Source organism: Cetorhinus maximus, chromosome 9 (genome assembly GCF_964194155.1).
Source record: "Cetorhinus maximus chromosome 9, sCetMax3.hap1.1, whole genome shotgun sequence".
Taxonomy (NCBI): Eukaryota; Metazoa; Chordata; class Chondrichthyes; order Lamniformes; family Cetorhinidae; genus Cetorhinus; species Cetorhinus maximus.
The window spans coordinates 4,679,767-4,693,902 of NC_135887.1; positions in this window are offsets into that span (position 1 = coordinate 4,679,767).

The window sequence follows — 14,136 nt, forward strand, 5'->3', positions numbered from 1 at the left end:
GAGCAGGAGTAGGCCATTTGGCCCTTCGAGCCTGCTCTCCCGTTCATTATGATCATTACCTGTGACTAAAACCCTTGTTTTGCCAATCTGTGACCCAGCACCTTGGCACAACAATGCCCTTTAATACCAAGCTGCCTTGCTTAGATTTACATTCAAGCACTGCTCCAAGACCAGAACACACAATTAGGTGATATTTCTGGGTAGTATTGAAGACATAATGAATTATTGGACAAGCTTTCTTTTAGATGAGATGTTAAATTGAGGTCCTGCCTACTCAGGTGCATGGGGAATGAAATCCCCTGATACTATTTGAACAAAAGCAGAGAGATCTCCCAAAGTCTTGGCCAATACCCCAACCACAACACAAAGCAAATGAACTGGCCATTTATCTCATTGAACTTTGCGGGACTTTGCTGTGTATAAATTGGCTGCCCTGTTCTCCTACAAGACAATAGTGAATGTGCTTCTTTTGGCTGTGCTGTGGATTAGGATGTCTTGAGGATGTGAAGGGCACTGTGTAAATGAAGGTTCCTTCTCTTTGTTACGCTTGACATTTTTGTCTCCTTATTGGCCACTTGCCTCCAGCGGGGTTGCTGGAGTTATGCTTTTCAATCCTTATCAGTTTTTCTCCATGGACTGATAGCAGGACCCGGGTTGTAGCGGAGTGGGGCTTGGTCATGTCCCTTTTCCCTCTTCCCTGTACTGCTGTGCTGTCATGATGTGCTTGGTCTACTATCCTGGCAGAGAGATATGCAATGTATCCAGCTGAAGCAAGCAAATTTCAATAAGTGACTTCCCAACCCTAAAGGATGACCTGCTGGTTCACTTGACTGCTCAGGAATACCAGGATGGCTGGAATATACATTTCCAGACCCCATTTCATGGAATTAATAGCTGCAGCCATTATTGGGCATTGCAGGGAAATGAAATTATGGGCTAGCAGCCAATTCAGGTCTCAACACTGCAGAATTTAATTTGCTTATGCATTACAAATAGCACTAAAATGCTGCTATAATCCTCCAAGAGTTTAACAAGCTGGACCAGTGTCAGTCTACCGTGAGTGCCCAACTCCCTGCTGATAATTCCAATTAGCACAAGTAGACTAGTTCAGACTAGTTGATCTAGCTTGAAGCATTACAGACCTCATTTTTTTATTTCTCTCTGCCGCCCCTGCCCTTCTCCATTTCTCACTGAGGTACATCTTGCTTCAACTCAGCAGCCCATGCAATGCACCAGCCTAACCACCGCATCCGCTACAACCATTTTGACTATGGCATTTCGATAAAGATTTACTTCAGCCAATGGGAATTAATAAAACCAAATGATTTTTATTGACTTGGGTAAAGTTTCTGCCCTTCATCATAGGTTCCAGCCCTGCAGCCTTCCAAGATCTCTGCACTCTGCCAATTTAAGCTTCCCTCCAACATTGGTGGCTTTGCCTTCTACTGCCTAGGCCGTAAACTTTGGAATTCCCTCGCTAAAACCCTCTGCTTCTCTATTTCACTCTCCACCTTTAGGATTCCCTTTAAAATCTATCACTTTGACCAAACCTTTGGTCACTTGTGGCTTAAGGATGCTCAGTTTTCTTTGATAATGTGAAGCACTTTGGGATGTTTTACTACACATTTATTTGACACTATACTGATGCATATTGTTATTATTATGAGATAAAATACACATTCAGATGCAGCGGAGATCTTGTGGAGCTGGCATACATTTGGAGCCTTTTCCAGACAAAGGGGTTCGGAGGATCAACCCCTGAGCCTGAATTGCGAGGCCTGAGGTACATTGGTTCTAATTTCCATCAAGCTGGTGAGCTGCAAAGAGTGGCCAGTCACTCACCTGCGAAACCTGAATGCAGATCGGCCTCTGCTAACGTCTCCGTGCCCCCCCCCACAAGGTAAAAGAGGAAAGGGGAGGGCACCCAGAAACCGGTCAAGAGGGAATGATGACTGGGGTGATGAGAGCAATGGCAAGCGGGGAGGGGGCAGGGAGCGACAATTACGGGTTAGGGAGGAGTGGCCAGCAGTGGCCTGCATTCTCTTAATGTGGGATCAGTAGGAACATATATTTTAGTATATATCTTTAAAGCTTGCTCATTTCTTAGTTGCAGCCTAACTGACATTCCCTAGAAGGACCACTTGTTAGGCCACATGTAGGCCCAGTTGGTGCTGCACAATTGCCATTATTGCAAATGGGGGCTTCAAACAGGCTTTTTATTTGCAGATGTAAAAGGGATATTTCCCCTTTCTGGTCTGGGCACTGCATGCCCATTACTTGACTATCAGCGGAATGTCATGCAGCGCACTTCCAGCTCATAATGTGCACATACCTCCTGTCGGCCATATTGGAGGCAAGGGAAGCCATTTAACCCACAAAAAAACAGGTGCTGCATGATCGAGTTTCTAAGCCAGCACCTCTGACAGTGCAGTACACCCTCAGTACCGCACTGAAGTGTCAGTTTAGTTAATGTGCTTGGCTCCTGGAGTGGGACTTAACATTTTGACTCCCAGACTACAATACTACTAATTGAGTCAAGCTATGTATGTAACTAAGGAGCTCTACAATCTATGTTTATAGAAGTATCATAGATTTTACATGCTCAAAGTAATCCCGGATTTTATACTGTTACGAAGCAATATTGTATTTGGATTCATTCACATTTGGACATACTGAACTTTATAAAAGAGTCAAAGAGTGAAAGAATATTGGAATAACACGTTGAGCAGAGAAGAAAAAGTAACAAGTACCAATCCTTCATCAACATGAATTCCTACTGATTATGTTCTCCATTGTTACAGTTAAATAACTTGATTTTCAAATAATACATCAACTTGAATTCTAGAATAGTAAGGGTTATTAAGGTGGTTGTATAAAATGATCTTTAACATATTTTTACTGTTCTGTTTTGGAGGGTTTGTTGATGGTTTGTAAAGGAGGATTGTCCTGAGGTTTAATGATTTAATGGGGACAACTGGGGAGCAGAAATGGTTACTGCACCCTAAGGAATGGTGGCTCCTCATAGATATTACTTCAGGCTAATGGTCTATGACTGTTCACTCAGTGACTTAGGAGGGAGTCACGGTACATAGACTCTATAATACCAAATGGTCTGATTAAATGCATATTCAATAATGCTAAGTTTCACAAATCTTTACCACCAACCGGACCAATTTGTTGTTTCAAAATGTTATCACTCATTTAATTTTTTTTTTGCTGTATTTAATTTGTAATTACAGTTTCCGTAGCTCCACTTCAGCATTTTCAAAGGTGGGTTTATGATAAATCGTTGATCAATGCAGGAGATGCATATTTTCAGCTATACTCCCTAAGTTAATGCCCATTACCATTTTGTTTTATTCTCTTGTTTTGCCATCTCTCTTCTTTCCCCACATGCTGTCCTCCTTTTTGTGATTTGGTAGAAAATCTAAAAATCTTTTGTTTTAACCGACCGATCATTTGTACCCTTTCACTCCGTGTGTTGTTTTTGTTGTACTTGGTGATTCTTTGTTCCCACCTCCCTTGTTCTGTTTCTTTTCTCACTGAACTCTGCCTATTTTCCTTTTCACTTTAAAAAGAGGACTGGAATGACATTGACAGACATCTTTCCAAAGGAACCATATATGGCCCCCACTTTATACGGTGGGCACATTAACGCGATTTGCCCACTATGTACGTTGGACAGTTTAGATGTAGTCCAGTAACTGTTTAAATGCAATTAAGTATAATAGGTAGTAGTGCCTTAAAAAGGTGCAAACACCTTACTGAACACACATTTATGTCCAAAATAGCCAGTGCACTCAACATAATGTAAGTGGCCACTTGACAATAATGGTAACAGAAATTGGTTAGTTCTATTTGCCCGACTTAATCGATTGCCTGCTTTATACATGGACAGTTCATGATAGGGAGTGTATTTTCATCAATTGCAATATCAGAGTACATCTGAACAGCACTTACAAAAGAACGCATTGGATGTAGGGTTGCTTCAATTTCAACTGTGATGGGACAGGTACTTTCTTGAGTACAGGGGCAATTTGAGCACATCTCATGCGGCTCAGCTGGGTTGCAGGGCACAGGCAGCCAGTTAGAGGCCATGCTGGAAGAGGGTACCATCACGGATCATTTGCTTGAGACACTGATAGGACTTACACTTCGATTCTGTATATCTATACCTTTTCCTGGGGGTGCAGTTTGGGTCCTTGGGCAGGGGGCTATGAGTTGTAGCTTTTGCTAAAGGAGGGATGATACATTTCATAGTTGTGGATTGATTCAGTAGAGAATAATTAAATAAAGGGGAAAGAGATCAGATATACGCTAAAATTCCGAGGTAGGTATACAACAGAGGAATTTTGAGGGCATCTTTCTTCCATGTACCATGTGTAGTGGAATCTTATGAGTGTCCTTTCTAAATGTGCTAATAATTTTATGATGCATGGTGCACAGGGGAAATCTTCCCTTTTAATGCTGTAAATATGGAAATTGCTCTTTTTTTTGTTTAAATTCAAGCTCATTTTGTTTCTAAATTAAATAATTAAAAGTTATTTTCTGCAATATGATATATTTAAATGTTGCACAGTACATTAGAGGAAGATCTCAAAGGGCTTTCTATAATTATATTATCTGATTAATAAAAAGTGTTCTTTAGTTTGGCACGGAAAATGCTTTAATAGTGCTCCAGTGTTTCAAGTGGATTTTTTACCCACTGGCATATGAGAATATTGATATCTCTTGTTCATATGACTATTGATGCTATATTACACAGTTTTCTTCTTTTGGAATTAAATGCAAATAAATAGCATCACTGATAATGACATTGATAATGTATCATACCATTGGACTGTTTAAGCAGCACTGAATACCATAACCAGCCTCTACCGCTATTTTTATTGCAAATTGTGGCAAATGCCATTTATGTCACATTAAAAATGTTAACAGTATAGAATGTCATTTCAAAAATCATAGACTTTGCTCCAGAAAATTAATTTTACTTATTCCTTCTCTCCGCTCCTATCTTCAGGCCAATATTATGCTTTCCATTCTACAAGAGTAATATTTAATGAATAGGACTATTAATAATGTCAAGGTCTAAGGGGGTCTTTTGGGTAACAGATAGGCGTACACAGAGAGGATCATGTGACACAGTTAATGTTCCATGAAAATATCAGGCAGTGTGGAGTAATTATGGAGCACAGTAAAGTAGGAAACCCATTGAACTTTGAGTTTTAACCAGAGCTTTCAAAGAGAGAGGCTGATTGCAGAATATCCTAACTTACTATATTCTCAAACCTTCTGCAATCCTCTCTGATGTGTATTAGAAAAGTTGGAAATAAAATTGAGGAGCATTCAATTCCCCTTCATTGAAAACTAGTCCAATTATATTTGTTTGATGAGCTCTTTTTAAAAAAAAAAGGTAAAAAAAAACAAGACAGAGTCATGCGAGGAAAAGATTTTACGAAAACCGTCAAGGCAGTCACTTACCGCGGCTGGGTTTCATAACCTCATCCCATTTTTTTTTTCAAAAAGAAACCTTCAGGTTAGGGAAAGGACAAAATAATGACCCTTTTCATCCTTTTCCTACAAGTACAGCTTATCAAGTTTGAGAGTGACACCAGCTCTTTAGTTTTCACAAGGAGCCGAAAGTGATTTCTATGAGAAAATATGGCTTTCCTCTACAGCATGCCACAGTGAATGAAGCTATAAAATTATGTGCAGCTTTATGACTGCCATTCAGGGATGCTTGTATATTGATGGTTCACAGGCCATATCCTTCTTTACCCCCTTGAAAAGCTGACGATGTGCCTGTGTAACTATTTTTCATGCATTTAATATATTAATTATCCAGTAAATGCTCCCTAGGCTATACTTTGGATTGCGAAGACTGACAGCTTTTCAATGAAGCTCCAAAGGCAGCCATCAGGCGCAGTGTATTATGTCGTAAAGGTCAGGGTGGGGTTAATGTAACTTTTTATTTGCTGATTTTTCATAGGTGGGAGCATGGTTAGTGGAAGAGAAGTACAAAAGAGAACACAGATACCAGTGAGGCATATTTTTTGTTCAATGTCAGATCACTCAATCCTCTGGAAAGGAGACGATTTCTGCAAAGGAACTCCAGGTCAAAGGGATTTTTTTTTGCTCTCTCTCATGGTTGCTTTTGTGTTTCGTTGCCTTTATCCACCCAATCTCAAGTCAGAAATCTAGCATGCTGTTAAAGACTCATTTTATCTGGGGTTTTATTTTTTGGGGAGATTAGCATTAGATCACAAACCACAGTGTGTACAAAAAAAATAAACCAGGGGTAAAACATTTTCTCATTTTAGTTTATTTCTTTTTTTTTTTCGGGTGATAGATAATAGCCAACACCAGGCGACAGCAAGGATGTTATATATCAACCTTTGTTCTTTGAAAATGCCTTGGGGAGGAGGTCTGAAATTAGAGGAATATAATTTTTTTTAATGCTGCAGGGGTATAGGGGAAGCTGATAAAGATGCTCATCTGCAGCAGCATCAGCACACTGACAATCAATATTGTGCCAGGTCTCAGCTGCATATGGAATAACTTGGTCCACAAGTTTTGACCTCATAAAATGTATTAGAAATGCAGACATGATTAACTGTGGCCAGATTCATGTGAAATTAGTATCTGTTTAAGCACTTATATTCAAAAAAAAACCTTTGATCATAAAGAGCCCTTGTGCACGGCATATACAAGTGTTTCAATAAGGCTACCCAGGACAATTACAAAGGTCCAATCAAAATACTCTGCAATTTTTAAAAACTGAACTACGGAATAATTGAGCTCCTGCTCATGGCTTAGATGAGAGCGAGTAAAAATTGTCTGATGTAGAAAGAATTAAGCTTGTTGAGATCAGAATTCAAACTAAAGCTCCCTGAATGTGAATCCAGTTATTGGACCCCACCATATATTTGTTTTAAAGCCATTTTGGGAGAGACAGATTTCATACAATAAGTGGAAACTGTGGACAACTTGCGGTATTATTAGGCCTAACACATGGGAGTTGATGTGAGAGGAGCAAGCAGGGAGTAAACAAGTATCAATAATATATTCATTGGTTTGCAGATACATTTTCGTTTAAAAAAAAACAAAATAAATATAATTCCCATTTTAATTTGACAATGCTCCATTGTATTACGCTGCAGAAACAATTGATGTGTCTGATGTGGGCTATCTTACAATAGCTCCCTGCCTGTAACTATTGATAGAATCAAGATATATTCTTCATTAGTACGTGAATTAGGTATGAAATTAAGATTTGAAACATGTTCATATTTTTAGCTATTGTTGCGAATGAAACTTCAGGTCTTTCCACCAACCAGTGCCCTGGGCGGGGATCAATTTTCAAAGAGTTGAACCCAGCAGCACTTGGTTGCTGAGGCAAGGGCCTTGATCAGTGAGAGCAGCCTCAGATTATCACTGCAGTTACAAGCTGAACGAAGCATAGATACGTTTGACAAAGCTAATTTTAGATCCACGCGGATGAGGAGGGTAGGTTAATTTGGGTTTGATTTATTTTTTTTTAAAAAAAAGACTGAAATTTTCCTTCACCTTAGGACTTTCTCCTTGTTGATTTTATTAAACTGGGTCGTGGGAGATAACTGAGATGCCGACAAGTATTCAAATAAGCTCTGAAGGAACGTTGATGTATGCGTAGGGAGACGGTCTTCCCTAAAGCATCAAGGACTCATACATACCAGTAGGAGACCAAAAAATGCATTTACTCTGCGAAAGTTTGTGAGAACACATGGTATCAGTGGAATATTTTACAAAACATAAATTCACGGCCAGGATATTACTGGTCCCCCAGGAGGCAGGCTGGGAGGTGGGGCAGGGGGTAAAATCAGTAAAATCATTAATTTTATCATTTAGAATAAGTTAGGCCTGAGTTTTATTGCAGAGGTTGATGGTCTTACCACTGGCAGTCTCCTGATTGGCCGCCTGTTGGCCCGCTGTCCAATGGAGGACAGTTGACCGGCTCCTGATGCTCCTGGGCCCAATCAGAGGGCCAGAAGCTCTGAAGCCTCAGCCGCACCCCTTTTGGAGGGGCAGTCGCTGCTGAAGCAGATCAGAGTCCTCGGAAGCTGGGCAAGTTAAGTTCGAAAAGATTGCAGACCAATCAAGCGGCTGAGGGTCGGAGAGGAAACCCCCTCCAGGGAGATCATTGGAGCCGCAGGGGCAGCTTTCCCAGTCTGTGGCCCCCCCACTGTTTGGGCCAGAAAGCCTCTGGCTCCAATGACCACCAGGGCTGCTGATGGCCCCATAAAATGGCCCTGCTAGAGGGGTGGGGGTGTGGCCAATTCGACACAGCCGCCCACAATTGTACCCAGCCTGCCACCTAGGGGCTAGTAATATACCGGCCATGAACTTGTGTTTTGTAAAATATTCTACTGATGCCTCTAGTTCTCACAATCTTTCATGGAGGGAATGCATTTTTTGATGTGATGTTGGTTTGTGGGAGCCCTTAATGCTTTAGTGAAAACCGTCTTCCTGCATCAGCATCTTTTCAAAATTAATTTAGATACTTGTTGGTGTCTCTCGGTTGTCTCTCACGACCCAATTTAATTTGTTTAGTGGACTGTTTCATAGGTACTGCCCAAATGCCACAGTCCCCATCAAGCTGTTACCGTTATTCAGATAAAACAACTCAGGATTGGAGACATCTCCGCCCTCATGCCAAAATACAGTAGCAACATTTCCAAACTCCCGTTGCCGAATTTCAGGAATTGGACTCATACCTCATCCTTACATTACACCATTGGTGAAAACGAAGACAAACAGTTGTTGCATATTCCAAAAAAAAAAAGATCCACAAAGGCCACTGCCACCAGTCAAAACCAAAGAAGAAACATCTGAAACCCTGACTGTTAGCCTTTCTGCAGTAGCTGCTCCTGGCCCTTTGCTGAGCATCTCAGAGGAACCATGCATCAGAGCGTTGCATATCTGTGCATTTACATGCAGCAGGACCTGCTCCCTGCTGGACTGGGGGGGGCCATGCTTTGTCAGTCATCACTGCTCTGAACATTTTTTGCCTCAGATTCTAGCCAGGCCTCTGGAGGGGACATCACCCACTTCTCCTGGTCTGTAGTACACAGCTGCATTAAAGGCATGGATTTTTGCAGAATTGGTACCTTTAAAAATGGCAGGCAGGACCCGGACTTCTAGCAGATCTCATTTTTGCCAGCAAGGGGAGGGAGGTAGGGCATGAATTTGTTAGTGGTATGTTGATCATATTGTTACGGTACACAGGTGAAGTGTTTAATTAAGTACTTGGAGCAAATATAAATAGGTGACAGCTGGGACACTGGGGTGTGAGGGAGGAGAGCTATGACACTGAAAATAGTCAATAAGCTCTCCCTATAAAGAAAAGCTTTGTCTTGGTTTCGACTTTACCAACCGACTTGGATCCTACTAACATGAATCACGCACTCAAATTCAGCGAGACCATTTGAAATTGGTGCTGAGTCAAACAGTCCCCATTTCCACTGTTCCAAGGGCCTTAACCCACAGGGCAGGATTTTATGCGTTGGTGAGCAGGGGTGGGGCCTGCTGGCCGATGCATAAAATGACACACGGTGAATTTGGGGGGAACTCCCGACATCACCGCGCCCGATATAAATTTTCAGGTAGGCGGGGGCGCAGCCAAATCAGCTGTGCGCCCGCCAACCTGTCAATGGCCAATTGAGGCCATTAACAGGATCGTTAAAACAATTAAAGGACCTGCCCGTCCAACCTTAAGGTTTTCATAAAGATTTTGTAAAAAATTATGGACCTGCCCCAACTCATGTGACATTGTCACATGAGGGAACATGTAAGGGAAATTTTATTTTTCATTTTTCACATTTCCCGCCACTGCACATCGGGAACATAATTTTAATATATTTGCATCTAATTATCAGCCCTACTCACCTGAATCATCCCCCCTACATCAAATTTACCGCCCACGGTGGCGTGACTTCAGAACGGCGCACTTCACGACTGCCTTTAAAAGGCGTGCACCTGGCGGGCTGGACTTCGAGGGGAACTCGGAGGTGAGTGTACACAACCTTGCACAGCGCTCGAGAGCATCACCCAAAGGAAGAGGCACTGAGCATTCACAGGGGGGACACAGGCTGTTTCCCGGCTATCTTTCAGTGAACAGATGGAGCAAAGACCCCAACTGCAGGTCAGACAAGGTGGGTGGGTGACCAGCAAGGCAGCACAGACTGAAGGAAATACTCAAGCTTGTTCCGAGGGATGGGGTGAGTGGGGGGGAGGGTGTGGTGAGGGGGGGGAGGTGGGGTGGGGTGAGGGGGGGAGGGTGGGGTGAGGGGGGAGTGGGGGGGTGGGAGGAAAGTGGCCATGCATTTGGAAAAGCTTGTCAAAAGTGAGCATTCTTCTGCAGCTGGGACTGTTCAGCTGCAGCTCCATTGACAGGCTTGGAGTTGGGCCTCTGAAGCTTTACTGCCCACTCAAGCAACGCAGAAGCATGAAAGTGGCACCAAATGCTCCAGAACTCCCCCGACCCCAGGCGCAGACTGCAGGTTAATGTGCATTTTAGTGGACAGCAAAGCAATTGGTTGACTGGGCAAGTTGACGAATCCCCTTGCTAAAGGTGGCCATGGCGCAGTCACTGGTGGAGGCGCTCACAGCCCCCTTGCAATGTCTTTATTAATGTTTGGACCAGTATCCATTATGGTTCAAGCTAACAGTACAGCCTTGCAGTGTGGGGTTAGGAGAATGCTCCATGGGTGACCCCTGCAGGATCTCGCAAGCCTCACTGCACAAGTGTATCCAGGGGGACGTGGCTGATGGCGCCTGTGCAGCGGCCTCAGACTGCAGCAGAGTGATGGTATAACAAGGCTCATGCTGCGACTGGGACTTTGGTCGAACAAATGATAGGCAATTTGAAAATGAGGTTCTGGTGCCTCGACAGGTCCAGTGGGCACTGCACTACAGTTCACCGAGGGTGTCATGCATCATCATAGCTTGCTGCACATTACACAACCTGGCACTGCAAAGTGGGTAGCACCTGACTGAGGAGGGGATGGAGGAGCTGCATGCATCCTCCAATGAGGATGATGAAGATGAGGTCCTCGAAGGCCAGGATGTCGGTGATGAGTCCATCGCATTGGCCAGATGAGGCAGGTGTGCTCTGGAGGCCCTCATAGCTGCAAGATTCATGGAGGATGATGATGACATGCAGCAAGGACAGTCCTGACACCCTCACCGTGCCCCTGTGAACATTTGACTTCTATCTGGCTGATGGCAGGTGCACATACCCTCAGTGCTCAGGCTCATGTCGTGGAGATGCAACGAAGGCCCTAATAGTCGCTAGATTCCAGGATGATGACAACATAGAGTGAGGACACTCCATAGATCTTCACGTAGTCTCTGTGAATGTCTGACTCCTGTCTGGCTGAGGGCAGCTCACTTGCACTCTGTGATCATGGTCATATCATGGAGAGACAGCAGTGAAACTTGTGAAAAATGCACCTGATCCTTTGTCAGCTTTCATCACCTGACCCGTTCAGGAGCACTGGTCACAGATGCTGAAGAGATGGGGGCCAGCCCCACCTCAAAGGTGCTGAGAGCACACAGAGAGAATGAGAGAACTCTGTGACGCCCGCCCATGACATTCTGGCAGCAATGACCAGCACCATCGAGGAGCAGGCATCAGTAATGTGTCCAGTGAGTGTGAAGCCGGACCATCACTTTGGTCTGAAGGTTACACACTTCACAGGGAAGAGGCCCTGGACTGATCCACCTGCCTTTATCATGTGCAGGAACCAAGATTTCACATCTGAGTGACACAAACACTGCTCATCAGAACAAGGAGCCATAGGCAAGGAGACATTCTTGGGAGTTTATTTACAATAGTGAATAGTATGTACAGGTGATTAACACCTGTGCCCAGGCTGTGCAGCTACATCTTCTTAACCTTCCTAACCCTGCCGCTACGTCTTGGTGCTCCCCAGATTTCCACAGTGGAGGCGGGGCTGCCTGCTGACTGTGACGCCCTGTCTGCGATGACTTTGGCGGGCGTCCTCTGGAGGGCCGAGACCTGGAGGTCCCCGGCCTGCTTCCAGGGTCCTGCTGTGTGGCTGTGGCACCCTCCTCAGCCTGTGGAGCTGAAGTTTCTGGGGTCACAGGAAGAGGGGATTCGGATGAGCCGGACACTCCTGGAGTCGCCTGAATGGTGTACACCTGCTGAGCCTCCTAGATATGGGTACTCGAGAGCCATGGCTGACTCCTTGAGGAGAAGGGGAAGCTGCAGTGAGATTGAGCTGCCCCGCACCCCTCTCGCGTTGACACTGTTGGAGGCCAACCATGGTGCCAGCGATGGAGTTCAGCCTGCGCAGCAGTGCAGGACCAATATCTTGGACTAAGGTCTCCATGGCAGCTGCTATCCTACCAGTGTTAACCTCGGTGTATTGGCATGCAGATGCTATCACCTGAGACTGAAGGCGGACAGACTCCTCCAATGTGCCTTGCAATCTGAGGAAGTCCTTTTATTCACCCATGGGATGTGGCTGTCGCTGGCTAGACCAGCATTTATTGCCCATTCCTAACTGCCCTTGTTTAGAGGGCATTTAAGAGTCAACCACACTGCTCTGGGTCTGGAGTCACGTGTAGACCTTTAATTCCAGATTTTTATTGAATTCAGATTTCACCATCTGCCGTGGTGGGATTTGGATCTGGGCCCCCAGAGAATTACCCTGGGTCTCTGGATTACTAACTCAGTGACAATACCGCTAAGCCACCACTGGACATCCCTGCCTGATGTTCCCGAGCTTACCTTTTCAGCTCCAGCAGCTGAGGTATGTCTGAGTCCAGAGGCTCATCACCTGGCTCGGACTCAGCAGATTTCTTGCCTCCAGCAGTCCTCTGAGTGCCGGAAACCTGGGTAGTCCCTGCCTCTGCCTGCTGTGGATCAGACAGTGCGATGTGCTCACCAGATTGTGATCCTGAAGCTACTCTAGAATTAGATCCCACCAAGGTGTGTGTCTTTGCGCTGCTGGAGGGTGTGGGTGAGCGCTATGATGGGTCTTCAATTAGGGTGTCATCAGATTCTTCTTCCAAGGTGCCTTTGCGGCTTGAGTCAAAGACCTGGCTCATGGGCCCCCTCGGCTGTTTCCCAGATGTGCCTGCGAATGCGAGGAGAGATAATTAGTCCATGGCAGGGGACTGTGGAACAGGGGAACTGACTCACAGCATGGGTTGTCTGATGGATGTTCTACTGCTGGATCCTCACTTGGTTGAGCACCACTGACCTCACCGTCAGCACAGGACCGGTCCAGATCATCGCCGGCCAGCTGGATGGCTCTGTTTTCAAAGTCTGTGAGGACCTTGATGTCGGGCATTCCTCCAGCAGTCAGTAACCTCTCCCTTTTGTTGTGTGCCAGCTTGTCCTGCATGAATACAGATGGAGAGAGTGTAAGCAGGATGTTTGTCAGGCCAGATGAGAAGAATGCCTGGCCTGTGTGGGTGCTGAGTGGTGCCCTGGACTGGATGAGGACATGATCTGCAGGGCAGATGAAGGTGTGTGTGAGAGAGTGAATGGTGATGTCCCTTGAACTGACAGTGAGTGAGATCCCTATGGATGTTTGATGGGTTTGTGAGTCTGTGAGTTGAGAGTTTGAGGAAAACGAAAAGAGTGACTTACCCTGGCAGAACAGAGGAGATCATTCATCCTCTTTCGGCACTAGGCTGCTGTCCTCTTCAGCAGGGCGTTGGCGCTGACCACCGCTGCCACTATGAATTGGTGACCTTTCTTGCTGGTCTTCACCCAGAGCGGGGCTAGAGAACATCGCAGAGGATCTGCACGGCGTCCAGTAGGCACTCGAGGGAGGCATCGCTAAATTTGAGGGCAGCATGTTTCCTCCCTTTGGCAGCCATGACTTTCCAGCAGCTTTCGATCCCTTAGAGAGAGAGCGAGCCCTTTAAATACGGCACCCGGATTACTGAAGGCCTGAGGTGATGGCGGGGCAGGCGAATCAGAGGCTTGTTTCCCGGGGATGCATGATTAATGATGCAGGACGCGCCTGGAATGAGACAATACGTGAAAACCCGCCATTGCGGCCAGCGGGTAAAACATCCTTTTTCCCACCCACTACCGCACATGGTGCGAATCTGGGGCGA